Genomic DNA, 14,069 nt, shown 5'->3' with positions numbered 1-14,069 from the left:
GGAGGGTTATTTTACGAACAGGCTTTTAATTTTCAGGGAAAAATGGAATGTCCACCAGTTTTATGTAGCACCAACTGAGCTGTATTGCTGAGCTTATTTTCATTTTATTTATTTGAATTTGTATATAGCACAACACACCCGGAGGCCTCAGACACTCAACAATGAGAAAACAGACATGGAACAAAACATGAAACAAGGTCAAAGCAGTCAGTAATCAAAAAGACAACCACAATGTTTCGAATGCACCTGAAAACAGTGCAAGCATTCAAGAAAAGTCTATTAATCCTCCTTCAAATTGACTACCTGTCTCAAGGACGAGGAATCCTTTGGCAATGATTGGCACCAACTCAAAAAGTGGGGTAGGTTTCTGAATCCACATTCCCCAAGAATGCAGTCCCTGTTCTTCTGGCAACACCAATCATCCGACTCATCCCTGCCTAGGATCTTCGGATATAAAGTACGAATATCCTTTGACCCTGTTCTCTGTCGCAGCCATGCCAGTACTTTATTTCGCAGGGCCTCTCTGGGTTCTTTCCATATTGGTTTCTCTATGTCGGTAATGATGACATTTGTCGATCCACAAAGAGTTCTCTTACCATCTTATCCCTTACTACCAGCTTCTGAAATTTACCCTGCCTCAAACTCTGATTAGAAATACAATACGTCTTACAATTATCCAGTTGGGGTGGACACGAAGCAAGTGCGGGTTTATAAGCAGCAGAAGAGGACGTTGAAATCAAAGTCTGTGGACAAACTCCAGCTGTTAGTGATGAAGACAGCAACACCACATATGAATCAGAAGGATCTTCAAGCTCCTGACAGTCAATTCCAATCTGCGATGTTTCCAAACTATGGTCCACTATTTATGGTTTTTGTTCGGTTTGACAGAAATTATCCATTTTTTCTAGATGAAATTGCGATATACACTTATCCATCGAGGCCGCCCGTATACACAAATCAGGCAAGTTACTACACAAGTTAAGTAAACGACTTATATTAGCCTTAACTAAAAGACATTGTGCTTGGGTAATGCACACCTTCCTAACTATATACTCGACTGGAGTTCTCCCAGACCCCAACAAGGGCTGGTGGGAAGGGAGTAGCATAGGCTCTTGAATACCCTTCTCCACCCTTTCCTCAGAGAGTTGTAAGACTATGGGAGAGGACAACGGTATGCCATTGGTGCTTCCCAGCTGACTTTAAGCAGTACTAGCCCCCAGCTAGCAACCAAGAGGGCTAGGCATTGGCATCCCAGGTGAGAACAGACATGTGTCATCATGCCAAGGAGCAAAGGGATGTTGCAGGTCTTTAGGCATCAGGTGTTCTTGATGGAAACTTGGGGGTTACTTTAGAAAGTTCTCTGGGTGAGGCATTAGGACTTGTTTCTGTTGGTAGACACTATGGAGCGACAAAAGCTGGTGAGATGGATTTAGATGGAGTACGCTGGCCTGGATGGAATGCAGTTGACAAAGTACCACAGCTCCCTGTAGTGACCTGACCACCATAACCACTGCAGGTATTTTACAGTAAACAAAATATGCGTGTATGTTGAGTAAGGTGGGAATAATACCCATCATCATGCTATTCGGGTGGGGGTGGGGGAGTCACACCTGTTTTAAAGAGGTGTTGAAACATGTTTAACTGATTTCATACTGTAAAATGTATTTATTATAACATAATGCTTTTCAGTAAACAAGGTGTATTTTGAAGGTATGACTTTTTATTGAAATATCATGTGATCTAATGTTACACATAATAAAGCAAGGTGAGGTTTCATTTAAAATCCGAAATTAGCTAATGCAAAAGAGTGTCTATATGTATGCAGCCTTGATGCATGAAAAACATTCAGACTTACACAAATTATATTTTAGTCATCTGCGTGGGCATGATAGACAGCATGTGTATTACAATTTATCTGATAGAGCGAGTTACGTGTGTTGCTAGATCTGCGGTTTATTTTAATTGTCATTACCAGTAACAATTACACAAAGAGAGCATTTACATTTAACATGTAATCTCAAAATGGTTACATTAATTTGAACTTTGAAAAGGTTGTTAGGCAGGGTTCAACTTTCTGTAAAACAGAGCACATTATCCATCACTGTGACAAAGCCTAAAGGAAATACAAGTATGTACTCTGGACAAAGGTCTGGTTTTAAAATGCCAAGATAATAAAGTTAAAGGTGAGCTGCACATTGGATTCCGCTAAATTCAGGGGACTTGTATTTTTAAGAGGAGAGGAGGGTTCTTATGTTCATGGTCTTGTGAGTCAGTAAAGGTCATTCTTAATAGCCGTGGCCTCAAACAGACTCTGATTCCTGAGCTGGAAGAGGAATAAGGTCTTATCCATTGTATGTCTGCTCCACTTAAGTAGCCTATTAAATGGACCTTTTGTTCATAACGGCAGATGTTTTTTCTGTCATACAAGGCCCCAAGTAAAACATGAGCAGAAATGTGCACCAAGAACAAAAATACATTTGAAAGTGACAAATAGGAAACACATTATTGGCACTATTTTTTAAACCGTTTGTCCAATTTGGAAAACAAAATTGTATTTCAATTCAGCTGAGTGGCCCCAAATCATATGTATATAAATAGAATATTTTTAAATATATGGATTATCAATGAATGTAAATAATTTAACAACTCAGTTATTCTTGTTTTTATCAACACCTGATGGATGTGTCTGTATTAAGAATTGCCTTACCAACATGAATACACACCAAATCACCCCCATCATATGTAAATGCACTGGCTTCCTCTCCAGGCCAGGATACAGTTCAAGGCTGCATGTATGATCTACAAAGCAGTTAGGAGTAATACCTGGTGGCTGAGGCCCACATATCTGGTGACAAACATTCCTTGTGCAGCAAACTGACTTACCGACTCAAACCACCACTCGCCCACAAAGAGAGGCTCCGAAAACAATCCTTCTCTTGTCAGGCACCCTCTGGAACTCGATTCCAGGACCAGCTCAGAATGTCCCCACAATTCTCCAGTTATAGAAAGCTCTCAAAGCATGGCTCTCAACTAAACCTGATTTAGGACTAATGCTGATTGAAGAACAGACGGATGAATAGTCCTCAAATCACATTATTGTGCCACGGTTCAAAATGCACCCAAGAAGAGGGCTCACCAACCCCTGTACGGCCCTCTGCTGCTCCCGATAAAATTAAATAATAACATAAAATTATGAATTATGTTTTTCCATACCAGGGGTTATCAAGCAAATACATATTCCATTATAATCTTGATCTATAATCTCCAGCTAATAAATCACTTTCTGATAGGTTAAAATACATTAGGCCAATCGAAGTAAAGAGGTTCTTCCTTCTGGGTGGAGGGAACATATTGTGGGCTCTGTCGGAATCAAAATCACAGGGACAAATGATTCTGGATGGGTGGTGTTTGCTGGATATTTAAAGTAAAACACAAAGGAAGAAGTATGGGTTCTGGGAAAGCAGGAAAGAAAGGGAGCAGGATTTGGGAGCAGGTGGACAGACTGAAATTAAGAGCTTGCCTAGCAGAGTCGTCTAGGGATCTTTTGATGTCCCCATCTGTTCTGTGCCTTTGAACGACAAACCGTTAGTGAGTACAATAACCCAGAACATTTAGATACATGTATCAAGAATAAATAAAACCCAGCTTACAATAAAAAGTATTTGGTGGAAATCTGTTTACAAGCAATATCACTAAAGGGAGGTTGGGCATATAAATTAAACTTTGTGGAAGTATATTTAATAGACAGCCCTAGAATCCAAAATTGTGAAGGGCATATTAGTCTTTCACATTAACAAATTATTAATTCATTATCTTCACCAGAGCAAATTTTATCTGGATGTGTGAGCTTGTTGTGCAATGTGTCTCATAGATTTGCATAAATTGATCATTTCTTGACCTGTGGAAATCACAGTTTAAATAAAAGAAAATTCCTGAATATTTTTCTACTCCTCAAAGTGGATTTGGAAGGAGGTTAGTTTTCTCTTCTTCATTCCCAAGAAAATCATATTAATTCAAATAACCAACACAATATTTCCAAATATTATTGCACAAAAATAGGATTCTGCTTTAAGGAAACTGCTAATGACAATTAAAATTTGGTTGTTGATGCCTCTTTTACTTCAATTTTATAATCTCATGATTGTGTATCACCGTTTAGTACATCAAGATATTATGCTCTCCAAAATAAAATGCTCTACCCTCATCCCAAGCCTTTAGAACAAGTGTAGCCAGGTCAACCCTACAAAACATGCTAACATCTATGTACAAACTAGAAAACAACAGTGTCAAACATTTTAGATTCAAATCAGCCTTGGAACATATGTTAAACCAATTGATTTTTCTAGGACATGTCCATGGGTTGAGAGAAAATGAACTGAATTGATTTATTTTAAAGTTTAACCTGAGAATGACTTTCACACTGCCCTACTCCACAGTGTGTATTTAATATTAATATGCTGACGATTGATGGGAGGAACAGAATGGAGCCCCAGGCATTGCAATGAGTGGAGAGGTGTTTCCAGGGTAGCACCTATAGAAATGCCTCACCATATGGTTTATTCAAATCCACACCATTAGCACAGAAATGCTGCTCTACAGTGTGCATGAATACACCCTGCCCGTGGGCCTTACTGAGAATTATGGGTCCTGAAGAAAGACCTAAAGGGCCAAAACCAGAGAGGGCCTTTAATGAGGTGTAATGGACCATAACGGTTTGGTGTGAGGGGGAATCTATAAAGCCATTATGACCGGTGTTTGGGGAGGTGGGTGGGGGTAAAAATAAAGTGGCCAATCTGCCTGAGGAGTTTCCTGGGAACTGACTGATTCCCCGACTTCACGGCGTGCAAGTAGAAACGTGCTGTGGGAGGAGGGGTAGATGGGGCTTGATCAACTGGGCTGGGCTGTGTCTGCTAAGTGTGGCCCAGCAAAGAATGTGAGCAGCATCTGAGGGCAGAGATATGCCCCCGGGTCGCGCACCTCAGGAGCGACCCCAGTTTCATGTAAGGAGTTGGGGGTGCATTCGGAGTTATCGGGCTGCGTCTGTCAGGTGACGCTCAGGGGAGTATGTGCAGGCGATGTGGCACCCAGAAGTGCCCATGTGAAGAGAGTGAGCAACGTGCTACTCATACGTACACCAGTGGCAGTCGGGCTCCTACTCATTGGCCAGTTTTCTGCCTATTTATCAGAAATCCGAGCCCTACTGACTCGTACAGCCATGAAATGGTATATTTCACTCCCCCAGATCATGATATACCATGTCATTGCCATAAGAGCTCTATAATGTAATAGCGTCCCAGCATTAGCATAGGGCACAGTGCACCTACGTCACACAGTTATCTTTGGAACACTGCACTACAGGGGTGCAGAATACACTCCATCCCATGACTATGAAAAAACTCCATCCCATGACTATGAATAAACTCCATCCCATCACTATGAATAAACTCCATCCCACGACTATGAATAAACTCCATCCCATGACTATGAATACACTTCATCCCATGACTATGAATAATCTTAGTCCCATGACTATGAATAAACTCCATCCCATGACTATCAATAAACTCCATCCCATGACTATCAATAAATTCCATCCCACAACTATGAATAAACTCCATCCCATGACTATAATACACTTCATCTAATGACTATGAATAACTCCATCCCATGACTATCAATAAACTCCATCCCACGACTATGAATAAACTTCATCCCACGACTACGAATAAACTCCATCCCACGACTATGAATAAACTCCATCCCATGACTATGAATAAACTTCATCCCATGACTATCAATAAACTTCATCCCACGACTATGAATAAACTCCATCCCATGACTAACTCCATCCCATAACTATGAATACTCTTCATCCCATGACTATGAATAAACTCCATCCCATGACTATCAATAAACTTCATCCTATGACTATCAATAAACTTCATCCCATGACTATCAATAAACTCCATCCGATGATTATGAATACACTTCATCCCATGACTATGAATAATCTTCATCCCAGGACTATGAATACTCTTCATCCCATGACTATGAATAAACTCCATCCCACAACTATGAATAAACTCCATCCCATGACTATGAATAAACTCCATCCCATGACTATGAATGAAATCCATCCCATGACTACGAATACACTTCACCCTATGACTATGAATAATCTTCATCCCATGACTATGAATAAACTCCATCCCATGACTATCAATAAATTCCATCCCACGACTATGAATGAAATCCATCCCATGACTACGAATACACTTCACCCTATGACTATGAATAAAATTCATCCCATGACTATGAATAAACTCCATCCCATGACTATGAATAAACTCCATCCCATGACTATGAATAAACTCCATCCCATGACTATCAATAAACTCCATCCCACGACTATGAATGAACTCCATCCCATGACTACAAATACACTTCACCCCATGACTATGAATAATCTTCATCCCATGACTATGAATAAACTCCATCCCATGACTATCAATAAACTCCATCCCACGACTATGAATGAACTCCATCCCATGACTACGAATACACTTCACCCCATGACTATGAATAATCTTCATCCCATGACTATGAATAAACTCCATCCCATGACTATCAATAAACTCCATCCCACGACTATGAATGAACTCCATCCCATGACTACGAATACACTTCACCCCATGACTATGAATAATCTTCATCCCATATCTATGAATAATCTTCATCCCATGACTATCAATAAACTCCATCCCACAACTATCAATAAACTCCATCCCACGACTATCAATAAACTCCATCCCACGACTATGAATAAACTCCATCCCATGACTATGAATAAACTCCATACCACAACTATGAATAAACTCCATCCCATGACTATGAATAAACTCCATCCCATGACTATGAATAAACTCCATCCCACAACTATCAATAAACTCCATCCCACGACTATCAATAAACTCCAGCCCACAACTATGAATAAACTCCATCCCATTACTATGAATAAACTTCATCCCATGACTATGAATAAACTCCATCCCATGACTATGAATAAACTCCATCCCACAACTATGAATAAACTCCATCCCATGACTATGAATAAACTTCATCCCATGACTATGAATAAACTTCAGCCCATGACTATGAATAACCTTCATCCCACGACTATGAATAAACTCCATCCCACGACTATGAGGGATGACTATGAATACACTTCACCCCATTACTATGAATAATATTAATCCCACGACTATTAATAAACTTCATCCCATGACTATGAAGAAACTCCATCCCACGACTATGAATAAACTCCATCACACGTCAATGAATAAACTCCATCCCATAACTATCAATAAACTCCATCCCACTACAATGAATAAACTCCATCCCATGACTAACTCCACCCCATGACTATGAATAAACTCCATCCCATGACTATGAATAAACTCCATCCCACGACTATGAATAAACTCCATCCCATGACTAACTCCATCCCATGACTATGAATAAACTCCATCCCATGACTATCAATAAACTCCATCCCACGACTATCAATAAACTCCATCCCATGACTAACTCCATCCCATGACTATGAATAAACTCCATCCCATCACTATGGATAAACTCCATCCCATGACTATCAATAAACTCCATCCCATGACTAACTCCATGACTAACTCCATCCCATGACTATGAATACTCTTCATCCCATGAATATGATTAAACTTCTTCCCATGATCATGAATAAACTTCATCCCAGGACTAAAGGACAGCAATAAAGTTCACAATGTGAAAACAGAAAAATAATATGAGGCCGGGAAGCCCAAAAAGAAACACACCAACACAGGTTACAAAGAAACATTCAAGTGCTTTATTTCAAGCTACAACAGTTACCAAGTCAATTGACAAACGGATAGCTATTCGGCTCTCAGTATAACATAACGAACTTCAACAAGGGTTCGATGTGTTAGTGAGAGAACGTACATTGGAATACCCGGGCCTTTTATACAATTTGTCCAGCCCTTGGCCAACCCTTTTGCGGGTTAACCATTCTGTGAAATACAATCCTGGTCTTAGGGTTCCTTGCCAGGTCAATCCTTTAATATAATCATTTCGATTAGTTTCGCTGATATAAGTAGTACATTTACATATAGGTCAACGGTAGGACAAGGTCTCTGTTCGCGACCACGACAAGTGGCCTGCAGGCATATTAATTATTCAGTTGTACGGAGGTCACAACGGCCAGAATCTTACTCGGAATGCCATTTGGCCTCCATTTTGATGTTCAGGGTGACTTCTACATAACAAGAGAACCTAAAATGGCAGCTCAATTCAAGATGGCGGCTTACATTGGTTTCTCTAAGGTCAAGACCTTGTCATGGAGTTTGTTCGCGCATGATGTTTAGACAACTTGGCGTAGGCCAATACACATACAATTATTACGATAGGAGGCATAATATTGTTTCTATTCTGACAACAACACTACAAGTGAGAGTACCATTTAACACAAAAAAGCCAAACAAAGTAGTGGCACAATTGAAATGATGTCTGTCAAGCCTCGGGCATCTGGGGCTCTTTTCTAGAAATTTACACTGAAGGCGTCTAATTGCAGTTAATGGGCACCCAGAATATTCACCTTTCAGCACATTACAGAGCCAGAAATGTACAAAAGGAGGTATTCTTACGCACTTGCCATTCATCTAGCGCTTCACACAGCAATAGTTGTTGGTCCAGTGGCAATAGCTGCCGATATAAGTATGAGCTTAAACCTAAAAAGGGGTGAAATAAAGAGGCAAAGGCCAGGGACAACAGCAGGATGGTGAAGGCAAGGAGGGAATAGTGCTATATCAGCGGCAGGTGTCACGTGTCTTGTCATACTCCTTATCCGGCGTCCTTATCTCACGCCTGTACAGGCATCCTTATCTCACGCCCATAAGCAGCCAGGCGCGTGGTGCGGTTCCCGCCAGTTCCCTGCACGCTTGTTTATTCAAGGCGTTGTTGTATTATTCTAATGCCTGAATGAAATGGCTGCAAAATGGATCAGGGGCGAGATTAAGGCTGATGCGGCTTTTGATTACTTTTTAATATTCTGTACTGTGGGAGCAGCGCACTGAGCGGCGGAGGGCAGTTTAGCATTCATAGCTAGTCCCGGCGCCTGCCTCGGGTGCTCTCTCGCTGTCAGTGCCTGTCTGGCTGTCTCTCCAGAGCTGCCTGTCTCCCGCCCAGTAATGGCCCCTGATCACAAACAAGAGGCAGAGCCATGGAACGGATGAAGAGGCGTCTGGCGCGTGGCGTCGGCCGCGCACCATCGTACCATGATTAACGCCCGCATATTTAGCCATCAGGTGATTTTTTACACATTTTTACCAACTAGCAATGTGACTGCCCTGCATGTCCCACTGGAAGTACTGGGGCTCCCAGGCAGGGAAGCAAAGGAGGCCTTGGAAATAATGTTCAAAGAGGCCCCATATTACACATTTTCAGCAAGCCCCACCCTTTTCCTATGAGTTACCACACAAAAGAGGCCCAGGTAGTTCCCTATAGGCCAGTCCACCCCTAGGCCCAGGGTGCAGAGGCCTATCAGGAAATCTCCAGAGTTCCCCTACAGGTCAGTCCACCCGTGGATCCAGGGTGCAGAGGTCTACTGGGAAATCTCCAGAGTTCTCTATAGGCCAGTCCAGGGTCTATCAGGAAATCTCCGGAGTTCCCCTACAGGCCAGTCCACCCATGGGCCCAGGGTGCAGAGGCCTACTGGGAAATCTCCAGAGTGCCCTCTAGACCAGTCTACCCCTGGGCTCAGGGTGCAGAGGCCTACCGGGAAATCTCCAGAGTTCCCTAGACGACAGTCCACACCTGGGCTCAGGGTGCAGCAGTCTACTGGGAAATCTCCAGAGTGCCCTATAGGCCAGTCCACCCCTGAGCTCAGGGTGCAGAGGCCTACCGGGAAATCTCCAGGGTTCCCTATAGGCCAGTTCACTCCTGGGCCCAGGGTTCAGAGGCCTACCAGGATGCCTCCAGAGTTCCCTATAGGCCAGTACACTCCTGGGCCCAGTTTCAGGAGGTTTCAGATACTCTTTAAGTTACATGTAGAGGAGCACATTCTCCCCCACGCACCAGCCATCCTCAGGCACACTAGCTCAGGTTCCAAATATATGCCATTCTGCCATTAGTCACACAGGGATGGCCAGTGGAACACTTGCACAGTAAGACAGGAAACATACAACTCACTCACAACAGGACACAACACGCCTCCGGCCTTTGATAATGAGAGGAGAGGCAGACACAAGACCCCACAATGCTAGAATAAAAACAAGCACAAGAGTGTGTTTTGTATGCTGAACACAACATAGTGGATTTGCTTCTAGGCGCTTGAATTTAGGTGAGGAAAAAGCTAATCGGTTGCAGTGCAAGCTCCACAGCCAGCTTGCCAACAAGTTCCAAGCTCCTCATATTCCCTGTGCGTGCGCCTGACGCGCATCACGCTCGCTCTACACGTGCGCCAAGCTAATCACTGTGCATGTTGCCAGCTCCTCACACTCTGTGCGTGCACCCCATTGTCCTGTAACCCGAGCTCCCCATACCGCAGCTCATTTTCCAAGTCCCAGGATTGTACATGGAGAGGGTAGAGGCAGGTTTCACAGCCTTCAAGCCTCCATTCACTCTCCAGTCTTAACGCCTCCTGTTTGACCTCCGCCTTCAAAAACAACTTGGGATTTTCATGCTGGCGTCAAACCAACGACTGGTCACAGAAACCGCCTGCGTTTTGCACCAGGAAATCAGGGAATGCGCTGCATGGAAGCAGAAGCACCGACTTCTGGCCCCGCCCCCCCTGAATAAAAGTCCCATTGAAAGTAGGGGCTCTTACCCAGATGGCCTGTCCCTGGGGCAGAGCTCCCGATCCCGAAGGCATGCATACATGGCAGGCAGCGTTTAGTCTCTTTACACTGCACAGTCCAAATAGAGAAGTGTAAACTGCCACCTCTTTACGCTTCTCATTTGCACTACACAAATGATGCACATGGCCTGGAGGGGACCTATTTGCACATCAGTGAAAACGTAAGTCTGCTTCGGGCAAATGAGTTCAACTGTCTGTCCATTTTCTGCATTCTCCTCACTGAGCACGTGTCCCAACGTCACACGCTCTCTAGATGTGTGGCCAACTCCTCGCTGTTAATGTGCCCCAGGCAGCACTCACTGTGCACGTGCGACAAGCTGATCATTGTGCGTGTTTCAAGCTCCTCACACTCTGTGCATGCGCCCTGTCATCCTCACACTCCCTGTGCCCCCCGGCCATTAATGTGCATGTGCCACAAGCTCCCCATACTGTCTGTACATGTGCCGCAGGCCCCTAACTTAGGGTGGCCAGATAAAAAAACAGACAATGGACATAGAGGTAGGACTACAGTAAACACAAATAGGACTCTGATCAACTATAGTCCTACTTCTATGTCGCCGGCCTGTTGCAGGGGTGTGCTCACAGGCACACTCCTCTCAGCGGCCGGGGAGACGAAATGGAGGTGTGAATGCTTGCATTCACACGCAGGAAGAGTCACGCCGGGCCCGATTTTGGGCAAAAAACAGGACCATAGACAAACACCCACCCAATCCCGGGACAGGGTTAATTAAATTAAAAAACTCCCAGGATGGAGGGCGATTTCCCGGGACTGTCCTAGGAAAACCGGGACGTCTGGTCACCCTACCCTAACTGTGCATGTGTCCCAAGAACCCACACTCTTAATATGTGCACCCAGCTCCTCACACGTACCACGCAAATAATACTTCCACCACTTGCTGGAGGCTATTCCTCCATTCAACACCACAGACTAAATCTGGAAACCGAAACTGGAAAAAAGATGACTAATCCGGAAAGGACACGGACATCCTCGACCCAAGAGGGTAGCTCCCACGGCACCTGGACGCGTGACATCAGATAGACTGGAACACAGGCGGCACGCACGAAGACTGAGCCAACTCCCCCAGACAATCCCACCAACACTTTCGCCCGTCCCTTAGTTACCGCCAGGTACCACAGTGTTGTGGAATTGTCGAGATATTGGCAATCACCACACTACCTGAGATGTTGACATTGGCAGGTGCACTGGCCACAGGAGTATGAACGGAGGATAAGGGGGGCTATGAGAGAGCATGTTAGAGGTGGGGGCCAGAGGAGTAAGGAACGTTAAATGCCAGTCGTACCCAGATCAGGACAGAGCCGCATCAGGGGAGACTACGTAAGCCGAGCGCCTCAACTCAGGATAGAGATGCAAACTAACCAACCCTACTAACAACTTCCCTCTCTGCAGACACCTCTCAAACTCCAAACCAAACACAGCCAAAACCTACAGCACAACAAACCACACAAACTTCACTACATTGCAACAACAAAACAAAAACACACATAGACTCACACAACAGTACATGACGACTACCGGCCGCAAACACCCCATGCCCAGCCAACGGACCCTCCGGGCTGAGGCCGCCAACAGCACATCTCTGCTCTCTTGCACTTTTCCTGCTTCGTCCCACTAACACCCCTCCCTTCCTCTTTCAGAGCCGCCAGAGCGCCAGGGGACCACTCCGATGGTGATAGTGCGCGGTACAAATGTCCTTTAACATTAACATTAACATACCTACAAAAAACGGAGGATTTGCAGCAGGAAGAATTACCAGCGGTTGTAAAACCTCCAAATCCCCAATGGAGTTCTATGGACTCCAGGAATAGGGATCAGCGCTGCTATTCCCGCACTCATAATCAGGCGGATTTACGGTGGTGTCGAGTGATGCAAACACTGCCAAACTTGCATTGCGGCCCCCAGTTCCCACTTCCCTCACCCCACAGCACTCTAAATAGGAACAATAGATCCCTAGCGGAGAAAATGCAGTATCCCGCTGCTACGACGTTATAGCACTGGATTCTGACCTTCACAATCCACTGCTATGATCTCACAGCAGCAAGAAACAGCACGTGGAAATGTTAAAAGCTTCAGGCTGTCAGGAGTGCAATGCACACGAGGCACAACAGTCCTCTGCATAAATGGTGTATGAAAAAGGGTAAGTCCCAATTTTTGGTTAAAGGGGGATTGAGCTAACAACGGGACTTGGTTCTAAAGGGCACAAAGTAACAAAAGCTCACTTACCCCTCTTTTCGTCCGCCTTGCAAGGGAACAGGGGCAAGGGGATTTTTTGATAGATATATTTCTTATCTATCTAGAGGTCGCATAGAAACATTTCATTATCCAGAGAGCGGTCAAAGTAAAAACACAAGTTTTAACAGATTCAGTTATACACTTTTATAAGTAGTCGGTCCTTTCCACAAGACACCTCCAGACTTACAAAGAAATACATGAAATTAAAAAATCCGGAAAAAACACACACATATTCTGGTCGTGGTGCCTAGGGTTCGTAAAGTGACAATTCTGATAAGACACTTTGCCAATTAAATTGTTAAATTCCTTGTTCAGTTTGGGGAAACCAAGACATTAAATGTACAGCATAGAAATTTTAACGCTGCAAAAAAACACATTTATTTTAGTGTCAGGATGTCTACATATGTTTCGGCACACAGTTTGCATCAACACCATCCCTGGTGTTCTGCTGTTTTAATTGTGGCCCTCTTCAGGACGAGATGTTGTTTTTCAAAATGACAAAGGTTCAGAAAACCCCTGGTATTCACACTATTTTCCACTGCTTTATATGCTTTTATAGTCGGATTCGAGATTTTTAGTTTTATTTATAGCAACAGGTGGATTCACTTCCATTCCCTGTATGTCGTCGTACAGTGAATTGCTTTTATCTTGTTTGAGCTTAATGGTTGGTCCTTTCGTCAAAATAATTCAGACTTCAAACCTGATAGTTTTATACCAAAGTTGTGTAATTCGGTTTGGCACTGGTTGTTTTCACAGTTACACGTTTCCCCTGTGTGTGATTTCCTAGGAGTGCCGTATTTTTCTATTCCAATGACCTTCTGAATGATTCAGTGGGACGATCTTTTCTCATCGCAGTGCAGCTCCTCTCAGTTTCGACGCGGAAAAAACAACTCGTTTGTCAAACGTTTGCCC

This window comes from Ambystoma mexicanum, chromosome 3q (genome assembly GCF_040938575.1).
Source record: "Ambystoma mexicanum isolate Mex_15411 chromosome 3q, UKY_AmexF1_1, whole genome shotgun sequence".
Lineage (NCBI taxonomy): Eukaryota > Metazoa > Chordata > Amphibia > Caudata > Ambystomatidae > Ambystoma > Ambystoma mexicanum.
This window is presented reverse-complemented; position numbering follows the sequence as displayed.